Below are 24,077 nucleotides of genomic sequence, written 5' to 3' on the forward strand. Positions count from 1 at the left end.
CTACAATGGCACCTGAGACCTGTGAGAAAGCAACAGCCTACATTAAGTGAAGTGGAAATCTCAGAATTTCTCTAGAAGCATGGAAGAAGGGATCAAAATCTCAGAGAACTGGGATTGCTAGAGTTGATATATTATAGAAGCCACTTGATTTTAACAGGGACTAGTGAAATCCCACCAATTAGGTATGGCAGGAGGGCTTGGAGACCCTCTGTTTGCCAACGCAAGGAGGTGTGCCCCAGTGAATGGTGCATCAGGTTCATGCTCTCTACAGATCATGACGAACTGTAGGAAATGCTGACACTGAATGGTGTTCCCTGATATCAGTATGACGTTAGGATCCCAGAATATCAAAAGTTAGGTGACAATGTTTAACCATTAGGAAAAAAAAAAAAAAAAAGTAAGTGCAGTTATTGCAATGGATGGCAAAGTCAGAGTGCCATCCAGGGAACCTCATCTACCAAGAGCTATGGAGATGAGAAAAGAACAAGCCATCCCCAAGGGCAAGAGAGATGGCAGCCAGCGAGTCAGGAGGGGGATAAACAGAGTTAGGGATCTATGGTCCTGTCTTGTCCACAAGAGGACAAAAGCATTTGTTAATATAGATAAATTAAATACAGTTATAATTACTAGGGTAGCCGCTAAAAGAATGCAGATAAGAAAGGAAAAAGAAACACAAACAAAACATGAAGGACTTAAATCCAAATATATCAGTAATTTCATTTAATTAAATGAACTAAGTGGTTCAGCTAAAAGATAAAAATTGTCATAGTCTGAATAAGAGAATAAAATCCACATATACTCAGTTCATATAAAACATTTCTAAGATAAAATGATAAAACTGTCAAAAGTAGGGGCACCTGGTTGGCTCAGTCAGTGAGCATGCTACTCTCCTAAATCTCAGGGTAGTGAGTTCAAGCCCCACATTAGGCATGAAACCTACTTAAAGTAAATAAATAAAAATTAGCAAAAGTAAAAAGAAAGAACACCATATACTATGTAAACACTAACCAAAAGAAATCTGATGTAACTACATTATACATATTTTCAGGCAAAACTCACTAATAAAAAGGGTAAATGCATAATAACATAATGCTCCAATTGTCTAGAGGACTAAAAAGTTATAAATTTGTATGCAATTAATAACATAACCTCAAAACACATAAAATGAAAAAATCTAGAACCAGGATAAACATAAAAACCCACCATCACTCCAGAAATGTTGACACAACTCTTATTAATTAGTGATTTAAAGAGACAAAACAAAAACAAAAACAGTGGAGATACAGAGATACACACAACTTGATAACATACTTGGCTTCTAAACACAGAATGTTATTCCCCAAACTGCAGAATTCATCATCCTTTGAAGCATACCAGAAACAGCTATAAAAATTAACCACACATTGGGTCACAAAACAATGACTCATTTTTAGAGAAATGAATTTATAGAAAGTATGTCCTCTGATGGCCACACGATTATACTAGAAGTAAAAAAATAAACAAAGAAGATAATTTGACAATACACACATGTTTGGAAATTAAGAATTACATGTCTAGATAACCCATTAACCTAAGGGAAAATTAGAAAATAAGTTTAAATAATAAAATACAAAAATACTACCTACCTATCAAAACTCAGGAGATGTTTCTAAATACATATGTTAGAAAAGAATTTTTTTTCCAATATACGAAATTTATTGTCAAATTGGTTTCCATACAACACCCAGTGCTCATCCCAAAAGGTGCCCTCCTCAATACCCATCACCCACCCTCCCCTCCCTCCCACCCCCCATCAACCCTCAGTTTGTTCTCAGTTTTTAAGAGTCTCTTATGCTTTGGCTCTCTCCCACTCTAACCTCTTTTTTTTTCCTTCCCCTCCCCCATGGGTTTCTGTTAAGTTTCTCAGGATCCACATAAGAGTGAAAACATATGGTATCTGTCTTTCTCTGTAGGACTTATTTCACTTAGCATAACCCTCTCCATTTCCATCCACGTTGCTACAAAGGGCCATATTTCATTCATTCTCATTGCCACGTAGTACTCCGTTGTGTATATAAACCACAATTTCTCTATCCATTCATCAGTTGATGGACATTTAGGCTCTTTCCATAATTTGGCTATTGTTGAGAGTGCTGCTATAAACATTGGGGTACAAATGCCCCTATGCATCAGTACTCCTGTATCCCTTGGGTAAATTCCTAGCAGTGCTATTGCTGGGTCATAGGGTAGGTCTATTTTTAATTTTTTGAGAAACCTCCACACTGTTTTCCAGAGTGGCTGCACCAATTCGCATTCCCACCAACAGTGCAAGAGGGTTCCCGTTTCTCCACATCCTCTCCAGCATCTAGAGTCTCCTGATTTGCTCATTTTGGCCACTCTGACTGGCGTGAGGTGATATCTGAGTGTGGTTTTGATTTGTATTTCCCTGATGAGGAGCGACGTTGAGCATCTTTTCATGTGCCTGTTGGCCATCTGAATGTCTTCTTTAGAGAAGTGTCTATTCATGTTTTCTGCCCATTTCTTCACTGGGTTATTTTTTTGGGTGTGGAGTTTGGTGAGCTCTTTATAGATTTTGGATACTAGCCCTTTGTCCGATATGTCATTGGCAAATATCTTTTCCCATTCCGTTGGTTACCTTTTAGTTTTGTTGGTTGTTTCCTTTGCTGTGCAGAAGCTTTTTATCTTCATAAGGTCCCAGTAGTTCATTTTTGCTTTTAATTCCCTTGCCTTTGGGGATGTGTCACGTAAGAAATTGCTGCGGCTGAGGTCAGAGAGGTCTTTTCCTGCTTTCTCCTCTAGGGTTTTGATGGTTTCCTGTCTCACATTCAGGTCCTTTATCCATTTTGAGTTTATTTTTGTGAATGGTGTGAGAAAGTGGTCTAGTTTCAAACTTCTGCATGTTGCTGTCCAGTTCTCCCAGCACCATTTGTTAAAGAGACTGTCTTTTTTCCATTGGATATTCTTTCCTGCTTTGTCAAAGATTAGTTGGCCATACGTTTGCGGGTCTAGTTCTGGGGCTTCTATTCTATTCCATTGGTCTAAGTGTCTGTTTTTGTGCCAATACCATGCTGTCTTGATGATTACAGCTTTGTAGTAGAGGCTAAAGTCTGGGATTGTGATGCCTCCTGCTTTGGTCTTCTTCTTCAAAATTACTTTGGCTATTCGGGGTCTTTTGTGGTTCCATATGAATTTTAGGGTTGCTTGTTCTAGTTTCGAGAAGAATGCTGGTGCAATTTTGATTGGGATTGCATTGAATGTGTAGATAGCTTTGGGTAGTATTGACATTTTGACAATATTTATTCTTCCAATCCATGAGCATGGAATGTTTTTCCATTTCTTTATACCTTCTTCAATTTCTTTCATAACCTTTCTATAGTTTTCAGCATACAGATCTTTTACATCTTTGGTTAGATTTATCCCTAGGTATTTTATGCTTCTTGGTGCAATTGTGAATGGGATCAGTTTCTTTATTTGTCTTTCTGTTGCTTCATTATTAGTGTATAAGAATGCAACTGATTTCTGTACATTGATAGAAAAGAAATTTAAAAAAAAACCCTGAGGATTAATGAGCTAGACATCCATGTCAATACACTTGATCTTAGCCAAAAGGCCCAGAAGCAATAAGGCATCCATGTCAATAATCTAGATTGACACAGGAATCAATAAAGTTTTGTTTTTTTTAAAGGCACACAAACACAATAAGGGCACCTGGGTGGCTCAGTCGGTTAAGCGTCCGACTTTGGCTCAGGTCACGATCTCACAGTTCACGAGTTCAAGCCCCACATCAGGCTTTGTGCCTACAGCTTGGAGCCTGAAGTCTGCTTCAGATTCTGTGTCTCACTCTGTCTCTGCCCCTGCTCATTCCCTGTCTTCTCTCTCTCTCTCAAAAATAAACATAAAAAAAATTAAAAAAAAAAAATAAAGCCACACAATAAAGGAGGTCAAAAACCAAAAAGTTGATTCTTGGAAGAAACTAAGAAGATCCATAAATGTGTGGCACAACCGCTTGAGAAAGAAGGGGGAAAAAGAGGAAAAGAAAGGACAAGAGCCAAAATGAAAATGCAAGTGATTTTGCCACTTTATGCCAATATCAAAAATTTAGATGAAATTGAGTAAACTCCTAGAAAAAAACATAACTTACTAGAAGTGACGCAATTCATGTAAATGGATCAATAACAAAACCTTTCCCTCATAAAGAATATTCCAGGCCCAGATGGTTTCAATAGCGAATTCAACCATTCTCTCCCAAAGTCTTCCAGAGAATGGGGGGGGGGGGGGGGACAGTATCCTCCACAAATTAGAGGTTAGAAGAACCTTAATACCAAAAGTCAATGAGAAATTATAAAACAATCTGATGTTTAAACATAAATGCAATCATCCTGGAAAAAATGCCGGCATTCCAAATTGAGCAGTATATAAAGGAATTGATACATTATGAGTAACCTGGCTTAACACCTGGAATTCAAGACTCATTAGAAATTCCATTAATATAACTCACCACTTTAACAGATTAATGGAGAAACTCCACATGATCTTAATGAATGGATAAAAACAATCTGATGAAATTCAATAGTAATTCATGATAAACATTAATCTACACAAAGGGGAATATGAAGAGAACACCTTCATGTAATAATAAGCATCAGTCAAAACACTACAAAAAATCCTAGTACCTGCAGTAAAGCAATGAAAGCTTTTCCTCTGAAGTTGTCGACAGGATGGGATGAAGATTCCCATTCTCACTATCTGCTTTCAACACAGCAGCTGTGCTTAGAAGAAGGGTATCCATATGGGGAAAAAATGGAAAAAAAAACCTCTAATGGAGAAAAAATTGCACTGATGTCTCCTTTCCATCCTGCACAAAAATCAAGTCTATGTGTATTATAACCCTAAACGTGGAAGGCAAAATCACCAAGGTTTCAGAAGATAATATGAAGTGCTATCTTCATCCCTTGAAAATATCTTCATGGTTTTAGGGTAGGAAAAGATTTCTTACATAAGAGAGGCAAACGAATACATTAAAAAAAAAAAAAAAAACCAACTAATCATAGAGAGAAAAAAACAAACGGATTTTTCAAGAACTAGCCATGCATGCCTCTGTCCCAGCTCTAACACAGCTCCTTCTAGAAGCTTTCTCCGGCTCCTCCAAGCATTATGATGCTTGCTGATTTGGTCCAAACTCCTGGAAAAGCCCTTATAATGTTGGAATACTGTATTACAGCTTTCACACCTGTCAGTTAAGCCAGACTTTGGGTTCCCTCGTGGCAGGAAACCTGTCTTATCCAAGTCTATACTCGGAAGCACAGCAAAGTGTGTGGCACACTGAAGATACACAGCGAACGTATGGTGAACGGGTGTAGATGGAGGAGTGCAGGTATTGACCGTGCTGCAGTTCACCTGTGCACCAAGCAAAGCACTATTAAGAGCCTGGGGGGCTCTGCAAGCACTTGCAATAAAAGGACCCTTTCAGATGCCCTTCCCAGAGATACTGAAGACACCGTGTGTGTAAAATCTACACAGAGAATGTGAACAGGGCTCGGTACTTGCTCACCAAGCCTTTGAGTTGGGATGCTTCTAACGACGACACAAACCCAGCTTATGGAAAAATGTGTTTTTGTGTTCAAATCCTCTGGGTTTTCACAGAAGTGGTTTGGCTGGGTACACAGTGTGTGCGTTCGAACTGCTGGAGCTCGCTAGATTGCTGTGTTTAATTGGGCAACAGCTGGCGATAATTTTCTGTGTATGGAGTGAGGGATTCAGTGACTGCTTCACTTTGCATTGTGTTTCATTATCTTTGTTTCTGTCCTTTCAGCTCTTGTAACGGGCCGGAAAGGGGTAGGGGCAGAGGACTGAGAACCACAAATGAGGCAGAACCTTGTCATCTGCAAGCCGGGTGACGTATGATGTTCCTGCAGGAAAGGTCTTTGTCGGGAACTTCACTGACTCCCGAACGCTCAGCCCCCCCCCCCCCCCCAGGTACCCAGAGATCACCGGATTCAATGTCATCCTTTGGCAGCCTTTGAAACAGGTGAAGGGACCTCCCGGAAATCACCCAGCAATGCTAGCAGCTGAGCAGGGACGGAAGTCTCTCCCTTCACCCCCAGCCTTCTTCCTCAAACACCACCTCCACCTCTGCCATCCTTGGCCAAGCGATGGAACGTCTGGAAAATGGCAGTCCTGGCCAAGGGTGGTGTTCTAACCACAAAGTCCTCTGGCTCCGCCCAGTGACTCTGGCGGCCACAGCAGAGGTCTGGAAACAAAGCAGAATGCAAAAATCCCCACGCACATAAGTGATCCTTTCCCCCTGAGAATCAATTAGTCAATGTTGTAAAGCATTTACACAAATGCTGTGTTATTACCGGGTGATGGTAGGGCATGTGCTGGCTGAGTGTGTTAATGGGAACGCTCACAGTCCGGAGACTGCTTGTCAATCCACAAGATACCCAAGAGAAAAGCAGTTCAGGGTTGAAGTCGTTAGAGGAGGAACAGTAGCAGTTCATCATTAGAGGGTAATGGGACTCAATTTACCCCAAAGGCTCCATTCATCCCGGCAGCCAGGAACCTGGTGCCAGGCAAGTAAACTTGGCCCTGACTCCCTCGGCTACTCCCTTTATTCTTGTGTATTATCTGCAATTTGATGTCACTTCACATGATTCACGGAAACAGGCAAGGGATATAGATGTATATATATGGATAATAAATCAGCAAAGAGACTGAAAGGCAGTGAAAATAGATGGCATATCAAAATTTTAGAGCAACAACTCTCCACTGGTTTCTGCTGGGCACAGGATGTGTCCTGCCTCGTGGCCCCTGAACTGCCATTTCCACCCGGGCCCTAGAGCATTCTCTGGGTCCTGGTGACAGGCGAGGGGACAAGGAGTCCCAGCAGCAGGAGGCAGGTGTGACAGGAGACCCCAGTGCCCTGCCCGTCTTCCCCTCCAGCTGCCAGCAAGCAGGAGAGCAGCACAACCACACAGATGACGGGGGCTCCATACCCCTGTGGCCCGCTGCTCTGCTCAGACACCAGGCGAAGGCAGGTTAACCACAGCAAACATCTCAAGCCGCGGCTGCTCTGGGGAAGGAGGATGACCCTGGGCAGAGGTAAGGGGGGGACAGTAAAGAAAGCTCGGGGGGCCTGCTTACCAAAGAAAAGTCACAAGCTGTGGATTGAAGGAGATTAGCCTTTAGGTGGAAGGAAGTCAGGGAATGATACAACAACCTGGAGGGAATGTGTGGTAGCAAAATAAACTTACACTTCATTTAACGAGGGATATGGTATTTATGTCCTCAGACAGAAAGAAAAATCCAGAATATAGGGCAAAACATGGCCAGAAAAAACTTACTTTTGAGCAATTGATATAAATATATATATATCCATATATATATATATATCCATAAATATATATATAAATATAAAAGTATATATATATATTTTTTTTATATATTTATGGATAGTGTGAATCTTCAACTGCACTCTTTCCCTTTTTGCTTTGGTTGCCGGGTAAAGTCCACGTTTTAACTTGCAACCCAACTTCACGAAAGTCAGGAGGATTTTATAGCAAAAATTCCCATGGCAAACTACCCCTCTGGTTTCTTCATACCATTTTATCTTTCTTTTCACACTGACTTTTAAAAGTCCACCTATGTATTGCCGTGTTATCATACCATAGTATTGTAAGCCATATCAAAAAAATTTTCGGAACAAGGCAGAACAGAAATAGAGACATGGATGCTGGCAGCATTTCAAAATTAAAAAAAGCAACAACCAATGAAATGAACAAGCCTGGAACCCACACACGGGGCCAGGGAAGGACCATGGCGTGAGGCCCCCCTGTAGTGAGGGGCTCTAGTCCCCTGAGTGACCAACCTCACAGTGCTGACACGGAGCTGACTGTGTCCCCTCCCTGGAGCCCAGTTGTGCCAAGTGTGAAAATGGAAGGGCTTATTGACATCACTGATAACAATCCCCAGCAAATGTAATAATCGATGATTTGACATTTGTGCAGCTTGTGTGCACCACCCCGGGGGGAGGCTGGAGTGTGTGGCCAGAGCCACCCTACCATTGAGATGCTGCTCGAGGAAGGAGGTGCTGGAGACTGACTGAAGGGTAAGTAGAGGTTGCAAGGGCTTTATTATTCCAATGAGGTAAGAGTTGGCTTGGGAGTTGGCACTGAAAAGTGGAGAGATAGGAATTTGAGCTTCCGCTTTATTGAACTCACAAGATCCACGGGAGAAACAGCAAAACTCTCCCTGCAGGACGGAGAGCTAACTAAAGGCATGCTGTTCAAACCTCGGGGTTTGGGAGAAGCATGGCTGGGGAGAGGAGTCGCACCCCTCACGGTGCCTCACACACAATGGCCACCCTCTGAGATATCCCAAATGGAAGCCTAGGGCAGCCATCACGCGGCCTCATAACCACGACATGATCACAGCTCTGGGGACACAGTCAGAATGGGTGTCTTGGGGGTGGGTGGAGCCTGCGTCATAGGGAGCGGGGATGTGCAATTACGTTCCGTTCGGAGAACCCAAAAGTGTGCCGCAGAATAACGTTCACCATGGCGATGTGGTACAATTATGTGTTTTGATATTTTCTAATAACATGGTGAGATGGATGGAGCTTATTTGCTCCTTTGGGGCCTAGAAGACCCACAAGGCAGACAGAGGAGATTACCATCTTATCCGTGGCTCTTCGTGGACACATAGAAGATCTACATTGATTCATAATAAATTGAACCAAATAAAAGTTTGGCTAAACTTGACCTCACTGCCACGTTAGGCCAGGAAATCTGGGATTTCTGCAAATAGGCTGAGCAAGGCCAAATAAAGATCAGTATTTCTACCCTCAGAATCCATGACCACTTTATCAATAAATGGTGGGTGGTGCCACCCCTGGATTACTGCGCTCCGACCCTTAGCATAGCACACCTCTTATCCTACTCGAGACCAGCTTGTCCTGTAAGGGGGCCAACCCAACCCAGGGTCCTGTGTGACCCACAGAGGGATCTGAGAAAAGAGGGACGACCTCCCGTGTCTTGGGATGCGTAGCATTTCAGAAAGACAACAGCACGTGAAGATACTGGAAGCAATGGGAAGCACAGGGACATGCAAGATGGCGGCACCCGCCCTGTGTGCAGTGGGCGTGACGGTGTATGCCAGGTGCCTGGTGCCCAGGGAGTGCCCACCGCACGCTCCTCTCCTGTGCTGCCCCTTCCCAGACTCCGGAGAGTCTGAGCCCCTGCGGGCCCTCGCCTGCCCAGGCCTCTTCTGACACAGCTCCCCCCAGGGAGCCCCCAGGTCCCTCGGGTGTTTAGTCTGGGTGACAAACGGGACGGCGGGCCTGGGGGAGGGGACGAGCTGGAACGAGGTGTGCCGCGAGATGTCACCTTGTCAATACTCAGAAAGTAGCACCCTTTCAAAGGCCATAAATGTTCCTCAGTGATAAACAGTGTTGGGAGAATAATGACACATCGGGGTAATAATGACACTTCCTCCACTAAAGTGTTTAAGGTTACTAGATGGTATTAAACCCACCTGCACGGGCCCCAAAGGGAACTCATTCCCTGCCCAGAGACAGACCATGGGCACAGAAAAGCTTAGTTTTTCTGATGCCCTTTCAGGGCTGGGCCTGACTTGTTATCCCTTCCGGGTGGTGGATGGAGAGGGTGCGGGGAACACTCGGGCCCAGGCTCCTGGTGGCACGCGGGCTGGCTTGCCCAGAGGGTAGGGGCACAGTCAGAGGCCAGCAGGGGGGGTTCTTTGGCCCAGGTCAGTAGGGCAGGACAAAGCCAAAGAGATAACGGGAAGAAGAGCAGTGGGGGATCGGCAGAGACAGTTTGGGGGAATTCTGACGTAGGACAGAAACCACTGTGATTCTGGCGAATGGGTGCATTCATTGCACTGGAGACTCAGCAAAAGTCTGGAACCCTGCAGAGTGAGACACGGGGAGACAAGGCAGACCAGTGCGGCAGTGTGTTCCTGGAGATCATGGCTCCTTTGGAAGACTCAGGACAGAATTCCTGGACCTTACGCCAGGGCTGCCTAAGCAAAACCAGTCAAACTTCATTAGTCTGCTACTCTGAAAAAAACGAGTACAGAGGTGGTTGCTTAGTTGATTCACACGAGCACCATAAAATCTGCAGTAGATAAAGCTTTTTTTTTTTTTTTTTTTTTTCCTTACTGCTGGATCATTTCTGCATTTCTTCTACATTTGCCCATGATTTTCAAGGGTGGGACCAGGTTCAAGTCCAGCATAGAACTTGGTATTAAAAGCACATGTGACCCGGGCCACCTGCAGCTGCTCATTCCACAAACCCACCAAAAGACCCCAGGAGTGTCTCCTTAGGAAATCAGTGGGCCAGGACAGGTGAGGCATTGTTCCATCTTGATTTTAAACTTTTTTTTTTTTTTCCAACGTTTATTTATTTTTGGGACAGAGAGAGACACAGCATGAACGGGGGAGGGGCAGAGAGAGAGGGAGACACAGAATCGGAAACAGGCTCCAGGCTCTGAGCCATCAGCCCAGAGCCTGACGCGGGGCTCAAACTCAGGGACCGCGAGATCGTGACCTGCCTGAAGTCGGACGCTTAACCGACTGCGCCACCCAGGCGCCCCTCCATCTTGATTTTAAAAGTTTGTGCTTCATGAAGGCTTTCTTGTCTCCCAAAGAGCTCCAAGACGGCGGATTAAATAAAATATATGTTTTGTATTCTACTTTCTACTTTCTACAAAGATTCTACTTTCCAAAGTTTTGGAAACTTGGAATATTTCCTGCTAAATTAGAGATATGTTGAATCTGGTAGAGTGTGGGATAACAGGGTGTAAGTGACCTGGTAAAATAACCCATTTCCGATACCCAAGAAAGATAAAAAAAATTCTCAAACCATTGCCTGAGATCTGTTGGAACCGATATTACTGACAGTCACAAGGTATTTATACTAACTATTCAGGAATCTTTTCTTTGGCTGTATTTTATTTTCCATTCCCTGCAGTGATGAGCAGATATTGATTACGATAAAATGGTCCACACACATAACCCCAGTTTTTTAAAGTTTTTGCCAAATGTCAAAGCAAAGAAGAACATGAACGGTTCTGTAAGAAATGTATTCCTATTGTTATTTTCATACACTTTTAGTTATTAAAAAAAAAAAAACAATTGGCCTTGAGTTACTGTAGTTCTGAACTTACGAATTTTTCTAATCCTGTTAAGAAGTTTTAAATGGAAATATGTCAATATACATTTCCATATGCATGTAGGACTCTGTGTTAATTAAATCATCCATTCAATAAACAAATACTGGCAACAAATACTGGGTGCCTCCCATGGGCAGGCACCGTGCTGGGTGCTAAGATGACTGTCCTTGCCAGACATGACAGAGGGTGCTGTTTCCAAGGAAGGATAATAAACTTGGAATTGAACAATTTGCGTGGCTGAGGCCACATGACTCAAGGGTAGTAAGCCTCGGTTTTCTGGATGGTTTTCAGCTACGGTGGAGCAAAGCTGAAGAAAGATGACAGTAATTACAGACGGTGTCACGAAGACAGGAGTTAGCGTGGCCACCAGGGTTTCGTCGTCCCCCGTGCGTATCCTGGTATAGCGGCCTTCCCCGAGACAGTTGTGACATTTAGTTAGCAGCACTGGAAGGTCATAACGTAACAAGCTTTCCCAGAGTCGACCACACTTTTTTTTTTTATTAAAAACTGACCTTTATCTGTAGGACTTTATAACCCTGAGAAACAAAAAATCACATTAGCCCTTTCCTCAAGAGATCTAAAAGTACATGCTTCTGATCTTTGTATGTCTTTTCGTTTCCATCTAAAACAGAGCAAAATGAAAATTTTACGAAGAAATGAACTGAGAAGTTGCCGAGTGACTAGCAGATGTGAAGAAGAAATAATCCCTGGGTGAGATTCTGAACGTCTGAATGTCTGAACGTCTGAACGGAGGTGGCCGCTCTGGGAGTGAAAATCACCCGGGCAGACCCCGGAGAGAACGTCAGAAGCAGGGTCATCCGTGTTCGTCACACGTTGGGAGCAGAAAAAAGGAAGACTGAGGGCCTCAGCGGTGCAGCGGGGGGTTCATGGCAGGGAGGAACGTGAGAGGGAGTGGGGGAACTGTCTCAGGCAGGAAGATCGTGTCTTTGGTGTTTGAAATTAATTTTCAAGACCAGGTGCCCTGTACCTCATTCTTTTGGGCATTTCCCCCCAAGGTACTTCCAATGCACACGTCCAGCTGTAAGGATCTGGGTACACATCACATGACAATCCCTCAAACATTTTATTTTACTTGAAAAACTTGCCTGAATCTAGAATATTCTTTTCTTTAAAAAAAATAAATAAATGTTTATTCTTGAGAGAGAGAGACAGAGACAGAGACAGAGACAGAGTGTGAGCAGGGGGAGGGGCAGAGAGAGAGGGAGACACAGAATCCGAAGCAGGCTCCGGGCTCTCAACGGTGAGCACAGAGCCTGACGTGCGGCTCCAACTCACAAACCGCGAGACCATGACCTGAGCTGAAGTCGGATGCTTAAACTACTGAGCCACCCACGTGCCCGGAATCTAGTATATTCTATATACAGTTGTGTAACTGTGTGTGTGTGTGTATATATCTTAACTTCAAATTCATGCCATTGTATTTCCCCCAAATTAAAGTAAAATCAACTCTTAATCAAGTTGTGCAGCACATGTCTGCAGTTGTAAGCGCCTCCCAGGGATGATGTGTGCTGTTCCCCCGGAAGAAGAGTGCAGACAACTGGAGAGGTGATGCCCATTTGTGTGGGAAAGAAGGCTATAGGGAGAGCCGCTGATCCATGTGCAAAGGGAAGAGACCAGAACGCTGGGGAAGGGGAGAGCGACCAGGCCACAGACTATGGGGATCAACCTGGGAGGCTCAGGGAGAGGCCGGCTGCCCGAGAGCTGCTGGATGGGAGGGGAAGGACCAGTGATGGTACAAAAGGTTGACATGATCCAGAAGAATGAGGACGGATGCTCTAGACCGTGTCGCCCCCAAATTCATGTTGAAAGCCCAACCCCCAATTAGGGGGGTTAGGATGGTTAGGATGGTTAGGAGGCGGGGCCTTAGGGAGGCAGTTAAGCCATGAGGGTGGAGCTCCCATGATGCCCTTCGTGCCCCTAGAAGTAGAGAACAAGAGACCTTGCTTCCTCTCTCTCCTTTCCACGTGAGGAAACAGTGTGAAGGCGGCCGTCTGCAAACCACAAAGAGAGCCTCCAACAGAAATCAGGCCCGTCATCACCTTGATCAAGGACTTCCAGCCTCCAGCGCTGCGAGGAGCCCCCCAGCCTGCAGGATTTTGTTACAGTGGCACAAGCAGATGAAGAAAGGATCTGGCAGTGGGGGGTCACCGTCGACAGAGTGGACAAGGGCTGGGTGGGAGGCAATGGAGCAAATCCACGTGATTCATTTGAGACGTTTGCTTTCGAGTTCAGGGGGAGTGGGAGCAAGGCAGGGGGTGGGGGGCACAAGCGGGGGCACCTGCAGCATCAGGCAGAGCACATCTGAAAGCTGGTGAATTCAGGAAGCCATGGAGGCCGGAGGGGCCCAGCACCAGGCTGACAAGTCCCCATGCCCTTCGACCAGCTCTGAGGTCCTGGTCTGGGCCCCTCAGATCTTCTGGGAGCACAGAAGGAAGGACCCTCGGAGCAGAGGTGCCCCCTCGTTGAGCATTGAGCATGTTCTGAATCTCCACATTGAAGCCTCCCAGCAAGCCCACAGGGGAGGTACGGATATGACCCCTTGTTTCCAAAAGAGGGAGCTGGGGATTAGCAAGATTCAGAAATTCGACCGGGTTCCAGGTCAACAGAGACAAAGTACTGAAACCCAGTTTGCTCAGAGACTCTAACCTCCAGTTAACATTTTCTGTGTTCTCAGTTCTCATGCCCCTGGAAGGACCCCATGCTGGCCTCAGGGACCCAGTTGTGTTTAATTGGGGTCACAGAGCTACAGAGCTGTGCCTCTGAGGCCAGACCCATCTACTGAGACATGTGTCTGGAGGTCTGCAGAGGTGTCCTTCTGTCCTGTGGATTTGTGTCATTCCAAATCGGCGATAATACAGTGCAAGAAACCCACCAAATTGGGGCTCACTCACTGGCTTACAAACATGTTTTGGCCAGTGCTGTATTTTATTTCAATAGTTAACGTGAATGTTTCTAGGAAGGAATGTTTCTAGGAAGGAATGTTCCTTCCATCTCGGCCATCTTGATCCCCCAACCCGCACCCCAGAAGCTTCCCCTCCATTCCTGCTACCCTCTGTGCACTGAAGGCATTTGAGTTGATGGCCCCTGATTAAATTAGTGCTGATCTATTCACAATCATTTTATTACATACTTAATACAATTCAAAAGAAGATCTTCCAGATCGAAAGACCCCCTCGCTCAGGTAAAGGACTGTGATCACATGTGTAAGACACAGGTTTTCCCAAGAATATTTTGCAAAAGTCTGGTCAAGCTGAAATGCTTGGTGGTTTTCTCTAGAACACACATAAACCACAAGCAGGATAGCTGCTTCTCAGCTGATGCTAAAACAAACACAATACTCCCCCCCAAATGAACTGGGGTAAGCAAAATTTTAGAATGTCACCGAAGATGTGTTTCATAATAGGTAGAAACAGAACAGAACAACAGAATGGCCTCATTGTTCAGACTAATTTTTTTTTAAGTTTTTATTTAAATTCCGGTTAGTGAAACACACAGTGGAGTATCAGTTTCAGGTATACAATATTGTGATTTTACACTTCCATCCATCATCCGGTGCTCTTTATGGCAAGTGGGCTCCCTAATCCCCGCACCCATGTAGCCCATCCCCACCCCTCCCCCTCTGGTAACCATCAGATTGTTCTCTATAGTTAAGAGTCTGTTTCTTGGTCTGCCTCTCTTTTTTCCCTTTACTCATTTGTTTCTTAAATTCCACGTGTGAGTGAAATTATATGGTATTTGTCTTCCTCTGACTTTTTTTGCTTAGCATAATATACTCTGTCTCCATCCACATCATTGCAAACGGCAAGATTTCATTCTTCTTTATGGCTGAGTAATATTCCATCGTATATAGATATCATATCTTCTTTACCCATTCATCAATTGATGGGCGCTTGGGCTTTTTCCATAATTTGGCTATTGTAAATAATCCTGCTATAAACATTGGGGTACATATGATCTATTTGAATTAGTATTTTGGTATTCTTTGGGTAAATACCCAGTAGTGCAATTTCCGGATTATAGGATAGTTCTATTTTTAACTTTTTTGAGGAACCTCCACACTTTTTGCCAAGGTGGCTGCACCAGTTTGCATTTCCACAAAGGCTGCAAGAGGGTTCCCCTTTCTCCACATCCTTGCCAACACCTGCTGTTTCTTGTGTTGTTGATTTTAGCCATTCTAACAGGTGTAGAGTGATATCTCCTTGTAGTTGTGATTTGCATTTCCCTGATGATGAGTGATGCTGAGCACCTTTTCATATATGTTAGGTGTCTGTAGGTCTTCTTTGACAACATGGAATGCTTGGGGCACCTGGGTGGCTCAGTCGGTTGAGCACTGAGTCTTGATTTTGGCTGAGATCATGATCTCATGGTTGTGAGATTGAGCCCTGCTCTCGGGGGGGGGGGGGGGGGGGGCGGGGGGGGGGGCTCCACATTGGACATGAAACCGGCTTAAGATTCTCTCTCTCTCTCTCTCTCTCTCTCTCTCTCTCAAATAAATAAATAAGGAATGCTGCACAAATTTTCAGGTCATCCTTGGGCAGGGCCGTGCTAATCGCTGTGTGATTCCAATTTTAGTGTATGTGCTGCCGAAGCGAGCACCAGACTAATTCTTTAAAACACTTCACAAATGGGGAGACAAAAGGTTTGTTCGTCCCCTACAACTGGCTTTGGGTGCAGTGAGCAAACCATGTACTACGTGGGATCCGTGGGAAATGTGGGAAAGTGAGACGATAAAACACTTAAGATGCCCCTTTACTTCTAGCTGTGTTCTAGTATCAGGAAAGGACCTGGAAGTAAAAGAACAGAATCAAAACTGGATCTGAAACCTGGTCCTCTCGTTGAGGAAGAAGGGATGGTAGTATTTGAGTGTCTGCTGTACTTCTGGAACCTGGCACCCGCGGGTCGTCCCTGCGAGACCTTGGGGCTGCCTAGTCCTGCCATTGCAAAAGAGTATATGCACGCTGAGGACAGAGGGCAAGCCCGCGCTAGTTGGCAGTGGGGTGGGCACTGCAGTCAGGCCTCTGGGGAACCACGGCCCACACTCTCAGCGACCACACCCCGAGTCTATTTGGATTGTTGCAATTCGGCACCACCCTCCACGGCCTCCCACGAAGCCGGGCTGAAGATTCGGTCCAGAGGCAGGTGAGTCCGAGGAGTTTTACCACCTGTCCCCTTCCCGTGGACACCCTGGCACACACAGCTCTGCGTGCAGGCTGATGATGGACATGACCCCATTGGAACACAGCTGTAGGAAGACCAACACTTTGAGGGCAGGGCTCTGGGCCAAGTGCAGACTGGCCCTGTATGCAGTTTGCTTGCGCCCTGAAGCCTGGTGCTTGGGGGAAGCTGCAAGGAGGTGGGGTCGGGGTCCCTGGGGCTCACCATGGGGCAAGCACGTGGCCATGAGATGTGCTACCGTGGTCACAGAGCTTCAAACCAAGGACAGTTTATTCCACAGACACACCCTATGCATCAACCCCCTGTGGTGCAAAATGCAGAGGTTTTCAGGTAGAGGTTGGTCAAAGGTGGAGCTGCGTAATTGCCCATTTATTCGGGCAATAATGATTCACCGGTCCTCTGTGCCCAATTATAGTTGCACCGCCCCCAAGTCTCCACTCAAGGACTACGTTCTTCCTGGATGATTTTCTGACTCCTCCTGTGTCCTCAAAATTCAGCAGCTTGACTGGAGCACGATCATTGCTCAACGGCTGGTGTGTGGGGAGCCCCCATGATGCCTATCTCCTGTCGCTCTCGCCTCTGTGGAATCCCTCCCCGCGAGTCTGGGCAGGGCTGATCTGCTGTGGATGAATCTAACGTGGGGAAGTGATGGGATGTCTCTCTGGAGATAAAGTTATAAAGAGACTGGCGTCCACCCTCCATCTTGCACACCCCCTGCCCTCGGAAGCTCGCTCCAGAAGCTACCGTGTTGTGAGCAACAGAATGGGGACACCCATGCGGCAAAAAACTGCTGTCTCCGGTGAGTGGCCAGTGGGACCCGAGGCCTGTTCACAAGCACAAGAGTGGGTTTGAGCCTCGAGACGCTGACAGTCTTGTGAGCGACCCTGAGCCAGTCCCGCCCATCCGAGCCGTTCCCAGGGCCATGGCCACACGAGCTGCGAGACAAGTGTTTGGTGCTCTCACACACTAGGTTTGGGGCAATTTGTTACACGGCAATAGGTAATTGATCCAGACTTCTAAGCGGATCACGCCCAGGTGACTGGACTGGCTAAAAACGTGTGCCTGTCCTGACGCTCAATGCCCGCTGGCTCAGACTGATCACAGCTCCAGGGTCCCTCCTGGCCCAGCGTCCCCGGGCGGCCCCTTGCCCTTCGCACTGGCTGTGCTCGCCCCTGCCACCCTGCTGGAGCTGAGGCCCAGAGAGGCCCCACAGGGACGGAGCTCCGTCACAGCTGCAGAGTCTGGCACGTGCCACCATTCGCGCGGAGACGGAGGAGGAGAGACAGGGCGGGGCACACGCTGCCTGCAGCCCTCGCCACTCACAGGCCAACCCCAAGTCCGGGCCCGGCCCTCAGAGCCCGCACCCAGACGACGAGGCAGCGAGGACTCCACTCGACCTGGTCACACGCAGGGCGCGGCAGTCCAGCCGAGCCCCAGAAGGCAGTCTCGGTCTCCACCTGGCCAGACCCACTGGCAGGGATGTGGCCTCGGCTGCCACCCGACACTGCAGAGCTGTGGGCCTTCTGACGCGGCAGAGGACGGTCTCTCCGGCCTGCGGACTCATTCAGCCAGGGGGCTCAGCACCAAAACTGACAGGCAGCTTTATGAATTGCACTGGCCTGACCGACTCGGGTGGGGGGGCGGGGTGGAACTCTACCCCCAGAGCCCCGGATTGGGTCGGTTGCCATGGCAACTGCCTCACAGCCCAGAACTGCCTTTCCTTTGAGACCAGTGAAGGCAGGGCGGGAGCCAGCCCCATGGCACCGGCTCTCTCTCCATGTGAGCTTACGGGCATCGCTGCCTTCCCTGCCTCCCCGGCCAAGGTCAACCCAATGAGTCCAGCGTTCATGGATCTGTTATCGTGCAGAGCAGCGGGGTGGGCGCTTCTGCTCTGCCCTCCTAGAGACCCTGCTCTCCTCTTCCCCCTCAGCCTCCAGCACTCCCCAGGCAGCCCTCTGTTCCACCTTACTAATCCTATCCTGCAAAAAAAATTCTCGGCAAGTCTCCACGTACCAATGAGACACATTCCCTGGCCATGCCCAGGGTTATGGAAAGCTTAAGAAGAAACAATTAATTTTGTTTCAGCAGGTGGGTATGGGGCGGGTGGGTTAAAGGGACACTATATACAAGATGTGGGTTGAGCCTCAGCTCTGAAGCCTGGGAGACAATTTTCCCAACAGAGAAGCTGAAAACAAGGACAGTCAAAGCAGAAGCGGCCACACGGAGTGGAGCAAAGGCACGGAAAGCAGAGAAGGCAGCTGTGGGTGAAGGGCAATCTTGAGCGTGCCTAGATACGGGGTAAGAACCCAAGAGACCCAGTGGAGGGGGGCGGTTGGGGAGGGCCACACAGCTGTCAGCTGTGACTTACTTTGCAAGGGATCTTGAATTCCTGGCAAGAGATTTGGGGGACTGGCCTCTGGGTGGCCAGTTGTCAGCGGAGATGCTAAAGGTGGGAGCTGTTCAAATCTGATACGTGTTTTAGATGAACTCTTAATAATGTCTAACCAGTGCCTATTCATCAAAAACCTACTACGCTCCTAGCCTGTTACAAGAAAGCCAGCGCCGTATATAAGTTTCGTGTCTGTCGGGGGTTAAACCGGTAGATCCCCATAGCAGCCCAAAGCCCCAGAGAAGCACTTGTTCACATGCAAGGGAGGTATGAGGTCTCCTGTGTTGATATTTGGTCACTAAGGTGCCAGGGCAACTTTGACCATTTGAGTCTTCGTTAGTAAACTCTCATTATCCCATCGACGTGCCTGAAAGCTGTAAAAATTGTATTTCCTCGACCAGAAGGATTTATGACTGCAAGCTCTGGTTGGTTCAGACCGGCACCTGTTCTCCAGCTCCTCCGCCCCAACCCCCAGCTTTGTGAATGAAAAGGTGTGAAGTGAAAAAGGCCTTCTTCCATACTCAAAGGAAGATCCCTGTGTAGAGGCAAAGGGCTTCTCCCAAAGAGCACTGGGTTTACAGCATCTCGTATTTATCGTCTCCAGTCCCAGTGCTCACTAACTATGTGAACATGGACCTCTGGCTTGACTGACTAGAATCCTGGCACCCTCGTTCAAACCAGGAGAGATAACAAGAGCTCCCCTGTGGGGACTCGGGCTGCAAGTTTAAGCTTGTGAGAAGGCCTGTGCCCTCAGAGATGCCCCTAGTCTGTCCGCATGGGGAGTGCTGGGCCATACTGGGGATACAGAGTTCTATCCAAAGCAGAGACAGGGGTGGTTTTATTAGTGTGCATTCTGTCTGTGAGTAAATATATGATTCCCATCAGGTGTTTTCAAATACTGAAGATCTCTTTATAAACCACTTCTGTTCTCCGGACCTCAGGACCCTCTATTGGGAACCTATTGATAACATGACCCCTAATTCCTTCTGGTCCTTTCACGGACAACCTGTTTTTGTATCCTCTGCCGGAGAAGTGCGCAGTGGAATGAATGAATGAATGAGACACGGTCCTTGACGTTCCTGGGGAAATCGCGACTGAGGATTGTCAAATCCATTGAACCAGTCCCTGGGTACGTATTTGTATGAAGATTCCCCAAGCCCCTGATCAGATGGATTGGCAGAATATCACCCATGGAAGGGGACAGACAGCTGTCGAGTCACACAAAGGGTGCAGAACAAAGCATATGTTCCACTCAGACAGCTGATTGTGGAGTGCTGAGGAAACCCATCTACTTACCACTCAAGTGTCAGATTTCACCACGGATACTTGTTGCCATAGTGTTTGTTTTAATTTTGTTCCCCCAAATCACGTGCTGTTTGATTTGGTAATTGGCCCATGTATTTCCAGCTGGTAAGCGTCTCCAACGGGCCAGGCAATGGGTTCTTCCTGCAACCCAGCCACGGGATGGCTTTCACCCTCAGGACAAGCGGAGAGGAGATTCTGGCTCTGACCACCTCCCAGGGAGGGCTGTCCGCTCAGCCACGCCCCCAGCAGGCATGGCCGCTGTATTCATTCATCTGTATTCAGCCCCGCGCGGACGCACGCAGCCCCTCCCTCACCGTAAATATGATATTCAAAGGCTCCCTCTGTTTTCACATCTGCAAGCATCGCTCTTATTTAAATAATGTTCCAACGGCCTCGGGGGCCCGCAGGTCCTAAGCAGAGCAGCACCAGCTTGCCAGGTGCCCCGACCCGTCCCCTGCGGCGGGCCACGGCCCCCGCTGCTCTGGGCCAAGGTGAAGTTTGAGTTATCAGGCTGAAGCTTGGGCCGGTGTGACTTGTGACATCCTCCACAGAAACCAGGGGCGTCGAATCACGTCCTCCCTCAAGCTGCATTGAGACTCACATCCACCCCGAGCTATCAGCATACCCGAGAAAGTTCCAGAACTGCAGAGGTGAAAACAGACCTCAGGTGCCCGATGTGTGATATGGCTTTCTCTGGTAGATCTGCATGTTAATCAGGGAATTCTCTGTTCCTCCCAACAACTGCAATGCCAATGAAAATAATACAATAACAGCAGCAACAAGTATTATTACCGCAGCTGTGCTGGCTTCAGTTACCTGGGAAGCAGAGCTGAGACCAGAGGTTGATTCGGGAGGTGAGGCAACGCTGGTGAGGTGGGAGGAGACTCAGGGAGGGAGACGCCTGGTGCCCATCTCCTGGGGCTGCCTTAGCAAAAGTGACTGCGAGCGGCCGGGAACAGCCGGAGGCTATCCTCTCACACTCGTGCAGGCCGGAAGTCTGAAATCAAGCTGTGGGCAGGGCCGAGCTCCCTCCAAGTCCTCCAAGAAGGATCCTTCCTGCCTCGTCCGGCTTCTGCTGGTCCAGGTGTCCTCGGGCGGTGGCTGCGTCCCTTTAAGCTCTGCTTCCCTAGTTGCACGGCATCTTCCCTCGGAGAAAGGAAGTTCCAAGAAGTCCCCGTGATGAGCAAGGAGCAGAAGTATATTTTCCCCAGAGCCTGATCCCTGAACTAACATCCTAGATCCCCTGGATGCGAAACAAGAAAGTACCGCGGGGCATTCGTCATCCCTGCCTGCTTCTGCTCTGAGACATACTGTCCAGCAATCACAGAGCTGAAGGCTACCCCAGACCACCTGTCTGGATCTTCTGATCTCAGTCATGATGAAAAAAAACCCAAAGCTGGGCCAGTGGGCCCAAGATTCTGAGCCAGGAGTAGAAGGGCCAGGGACAAGTGTAACAAGAATCCTCTGCAGCTGCCCTGTCTCCTTTCCTGTGCTGGGCTTTGGCGAGTGGGTGTCTCAGACTCCAGACAGCTCACGAAATTGCCAGTCCAGCTTTACAGATGAGGAAGCTGATGAGAAACATCACTGCATCTGACAGATCCTAGTCATGGGGGAAATGACTATGAGAAAACGTGGCTGCCCATTTGGGGGAAAAATAACAATGAAGCCATATCCTCTCCTCATCCTTCATATCAAAATAAATTCCATATGGATCATAACAATAATGCAAAAAACTTAGATTAAAATCACCATAAAGGATTTGGGTGAATACGTTCATAATCTTGTGATATGAAAAGCCATTTTAAGTATGTCGACACAGCCAGGAAAGTATTTTAAAGAAATAGTAGTATGGCCAAGAAACACAACAAACAAAGCTTATAGAAAAAATGACATCAGGAGAAAGGTATTTTTAGATAATATTCTTAATGTACCGTGAATGCATTAAAAAGAATAAGTAAAATATTAGTATTCTCAAAAACATGGACAATTCATGGTGAAAGAAAAGAAAAATTAAATAGGCCACAGACATATAAAAAGATCTTTGACCCTTCGTCTAATTAAAGAAACACAATTGAAATCCTATACTTTCAGATAAAAGTATCGATATGTTGGAAAAATTCAAAACATTGACACAGCCATGAACTGTTGGTACCAGTCTGGGGATGACCTTGAAATACATGCCAGAATCTTAAATAAACATAACACACGGTCCACTCATTTCAGGGTGTGCGTTTATCTATAGGGATCACTGTTTTTTTTTTTAATTTTAAATGTTTACTTATTTTTTATTATGGAGAGAGTGAGGGAAGAGCACTGAGAGAGAGAAAGAGGCAGACAGAGAATTCGAAGCAGGCTCCGAGCTGTCAGCTCAGAGCCCGACACAGTGCTCGAACTCACAAACCGTGAGATCACGACCTGAGCCGAAGTCAGGCACTTAACCGACTAAGCCACCCAGGAGCCCCCAGAGATCACTGCTTCTTAAAGATTTATGTTCAAGGATATTTACTGTAAAGCTGTTAGAGCAGAAAAAGAGCAAAGAAAAACACAAACAACTGAAATCTCCATCAATAAGTGGTTTAAAAGCTTGTGGTATATTATTTTGAGGGATAGAAGGCAACCAGTAAAAATGCTGGCATAAATCTGTATTTATGGAAATGGAACAATGCTCACATGCATTGATTAGGTTAATACTGGAGCTCGAGAAAGCTGGAAGAAAGAGCTGGAAGGATCAGCAGATAGGTAGTTCATGTTGCTAGGAGAGTGGAGGGAGCCTACCCAGAAGCATATACATAGGAGGGAGGAAAAAAGATGGTCTGGACTAGAATATCAACATTTCAGTGATGGTACAAGGAAAGGGATCCTCAAAAAAAACTCAGAAAGATGGCCAGGGAAAAAGAAACAAAACTGGAGAAAGGGTCATCATGGAGGCCAAGGGACTAGATTTTTCTCAAGAAGAGGAAGTTCAACAAAACCAAATGCTGTAAAAAATCAAGTAAAATGAGTACTGACATATTTACTGAGTTTGACACACACACACACACACACACACACACACACACACAATGGCAGTGGTCTGAACAAGCCTGGTTTCATGGCAGGAAGTTAAAGGGCACAGAGAATCCACATTGCAGCAGGTTTAGAAGTTGATGGAGTTGAGAAAATACAGAAAATGTAGACAAACAGTTCAGGAAGTTCAACTGTAAATGAGAGGAGAGCCGCAGAAGGGTGTTTTGTCTGCCTCACTTTTTTCTTTTAAGAGGATGGAAATCTGAACGTGCTCCAGTGCTGATGGAAGATGTTGAAGAGAAAATAAAATTCCTGGGTAAGTGGGAGGAGGTGGCCCTACACCAGAAGAAAAGGCATCTCCTAAATATAATGGGAGGGGAGGAAAAATATGGGTGGACATCAAAGTAAGTTTTAGGGTTTGTCGTCAGTTTACTTAGGTGGAGACTCTTGGATCTGATCAAGCCAGTCAGCCGAAGGGGGGAAAAAAAGAAAACTCAGATGTTGCAGGAAAATTTAAGGGTCAGACTTAAAAAGGGCATTCACCACTTTCACCTACAATTGCACTAGCCAAAATCCAGTCATTTGCCCAAAAAAGCCACAAGGGGAGTACAAATGTTGTCTAGCAGTGTACCCAACAAGAGGAAAGAGACAGATGTTGGTGAGCATTAGTTTTCTCTGCTGAAGGGGAAAACATGTGTTGTTGTAGTTGTTGCATTGGTTTTGTGTTGTGTTCCTAATGGCTGACTCTGTGACTTGAACATGGTAGGTCTTCAAAACATCTTTGAAAAAGAAAGAAAGGAAGGAGGAGTGTGGGAGAAAGAGAGAGAGAGAGAGAGAGAGAGAGAGAGAGAGAGAGGTGTTTTTTCTAGAACTGAGCCAGATGATTCAGACATAGATATGGAAGGTAGCTGCTTAACTGGTGTGACTTGAGTTGTGGTCTTCCTATCAAATTCCTGTAACAATGAAAACCCAGTTGTGGCAGTTACCAGCT

General features: G+C 46.6%; 1 non-coding gene across 1 annotated transcript; it reads right to left on the reverse strand.

The window, feature by feature from the left end:
* Positions 1–15,704: 15,704 nt before the first annotated feature.
* Positions 15,705–15,807, reverse strand: LOC112864422 (U6 spliceosomal RNA). Its single transcript, XR_003223968.1, has one exon. It is a non-coding gene; the product is annotated as a U6 spliceosomal RNA (small nuclear RNA).
* Positions 15,808–24,077: the final 8,270 nt, after the last annotated feature.

Source organism: Puma concolor, chromosome A3, assembly GCF_028749965.1.
Source record: "Puma concolor isolate L17-30 chromosome A3, mPumCon1.1.hap2, whole genome shotgun sequence".
NCBI lineage: Eukaryota > Metazoa > Chordata > Mammalia > Carnivora > Felidae > Puma > Puma concolor.